Genomic DNA, 2,771 nt, shown 5'->3' on the forward strand with positions numbered 1-2,771 from the left:
TCAGTGTTCAGTGAAATACTTTCAGTTTCATTTCCTGATTCCAGCAGCAACATTACAAAACAGATTTCAGAAAAAGGCAGGGCAAGGTAGGAAGATAAACAGATCACAGATAAACAAGATTGGTTCATTAATTTTTAACCAGGGAATCAGTCTGCCTCACTGGTCTGACTTTGTTTCTGGTCAGTAAAAATATCAATATGTTTTCATCTTATTCTTAAGAAGGACACAGACAAAGCAGCTAACCTGGAGAGGAGTGCTTTAAACTGTATTCCCACAGGAGTCTGATTACAGCAGGAGTGTCATAGAGTCACAGAGTGAGGGTAACTGAAGGAAATTATTACAGTGACAATAAGGCAACAGTTTGCTTTTACTCTGGAGAGAAATATCAAAGGTTTGTGAAACAGGGATGGTGGGTATTAACCTGCACAGTGTCGTGGTCTGTTTGTAAACATTATGGGAGGAATATGATTGGGGTTCAAATGACAGGGACAATGACAGGAAATCTGGGGAAATCTGGTGAAAGTCCAGTGAGCTCTTCTCCATGTCAGGAACAAGAAGTCACGTTTTAAATTCCAGACTTTGAACTGAGATTCAGGCTCAGGAATGGCGAAATGCCTATTAATGGGAATTATTGCCTGTGATCACCCTCATTAAATGTGAATCCTGCCTCATTACAATGCAGTTTCTTATTCTTCTACGAAATACGACACTGAGAATTCCCAACATGCAAGTCAGAGTGTGTATCTGGAAAATCCAGCTCACCACTCGCTCATCTGGACCACCATCCTGGGCACCACACCACCCAGAACATCTTCCCCTCCCCACCCCTTTCTGCCTTCTGCAAGGACCGTTCCATCTGACAGTCCTTGGTTCACTCCACTCCCACCAACGAAGCCCCAGGTACCTTCCCCTGCAGCAAGAAAAGATGCAAAACCTGCTGGTACACCACCCCCTCACCTCCATCCAGGGCCCCAAACAGCCTTCCAGGTCAGACAGAGGTTCACCTACCTCTTTTCCAACCTAGTTAACTGTATCAAGTGCTCTCAATGTGGTCTTCTCCACATCAGGGAGACTGAACGTAAACTTAGGGAATGGTTCACTGAGCATCGCAGCTGAGCCTGCAGGGGCCAACCTGACCTCCCAGTCACCGTCCATTTCAATTCCCCTTCCCATTCCCTTTCTGACATGACCATCCTTGGCCTCTTCCATTGCCAAAACAAACCACAGCTCCTATTGGAGGAACAACACCTTATCTATCGCCTGGGCACACTGGAGCTCAGAGGATTCAACATTGAATTCTCCAATTTCAAATAACCTCCCTCTCCAACCCCCGACTCCATTCCCAGTCCCTCCCCCTCACTTCCACAATCCCTGCCATTCCTCCCATTGACCAACCAGGTCGTACCCTCTACCTGTCTTCACCTGTCCTCACCTCACCACCCTGCCCTCACCACCCCCTTTATCTGTAGTTCCCTCCACGCCCAGCCCTAGTCTTGAAGAAGGATTACAACCGAATTGTTAACATCTCCACTTCCTGGTGCTGCCTGGCTTGCTGTGTTCTTCCAGCCTCCTGTCTGTCTGCACCAACATCTCAGGGCACACTCCCAGGCAGTAGCTGCACACATCCCACTACCACAGACATTGGCATTCAACATATGCCAGCCTCTCTACACCATCATGGCACAGCTCCCATCCACTTACAGTATGTGTCTGCACTTTAATGTTGTCCTTTGGGTCACACCGGTAACTATCATTGGAACGCTGCTGCCAGGATACTTTGCTCACAGGGACAGGCATCCAGCTCACAGATTGAACCAGGCTCCCTCAGGGCTGTTTCCCAGCTCTCTCAGTGCACACTCACTCTGCACCTCCCTGGGTGCTCACAACATCCCAGCCTCTCCCTGCCCTTTTAGCACTCTGCCCCCTCAGCCCCACTTTAAAGCTCCCAGTCCTGCTGCCTTTCCTTACAGTCTGGTGCAGGCACAGAGCCAGGCAGGTTGTCAGCAGGAGTCAGTCAAGGGGCTGGACATATTGATGTACGGCACAGTACAGCATCAATCTCCCACCGAGAACACGGCCCGTCTGCCGGGACAGCAGACAGACTGCATGTGCCACAGCCAAATGGCCACATCCCCAAGCCGAAGGGGAGTGGTCCTCAGTCGAGTCCAGTGAGACTGCTGCCAGTCAGTGTGTCCCAGTTAGTGTGTCTCATGGTTAGTCAGCCGCTTGGAGCGGTCACGGTCAGGGGTCAATCTCAGTGCAGCCTGAGGAGTGGGCCCTGGTCAGTCTTGCACAGCAGGGGAAGGAGCATTGGGGAGGGGCGTGGGGGCGTTATTTTGGAGCATGGTCAGTGAAGGGAGCTGGAGACTTCAATGCTGGGGATTGTAGGCCGCAGCCTGGGATATGCAAGGCACAAGAACAATGATGGGGAGGATTATTGATGTGTCAAGGGAAGAGACGGTAAGAGCATGGAGGCCGTGGGATGCTATGGGAGGGGGTTGATGGTCAGTCACTGCCAACATGGTCTCAGTGGGGTAGGGGAGGGTGCAAAGGGGCACAGAGCTGATTCCTTCTCCACCTGAACTGTCAGGATAATGGAAGACTCTCTGAGATACAATGATGGTTTGTGTGGGTGATGTGGGTCTGGGGGAGAAGGGTACCAGGCTCACGCAGCTGCTGCCTCTCTTCAGTCTGACCAGGGGAGCACTCCTCGATATAAGGTCCCATGTCAAAGTAGCAAGATGTGTCATTCCATGGCCCTCCTTGTCAGA

This window comes from Chiloscyllium plagiosum, unplaced genomic scaffold (genome assembly GCF_037043375.1).
Source record: "Chiloscyllium plagiosum isolate Xiang-an unplaced genomic scaffold, Cpla_swu_hap1 HiC_scaffold_35, whole genome shotgun sequence".
NCBI classification, from domain to species: Eukaryota; Metazoa; Chordata; class Chondrichthyes; order Orectolobiformes; family Hemiscylliidae; genus Chiloscyllium; species Chiloscyllium plagiosum.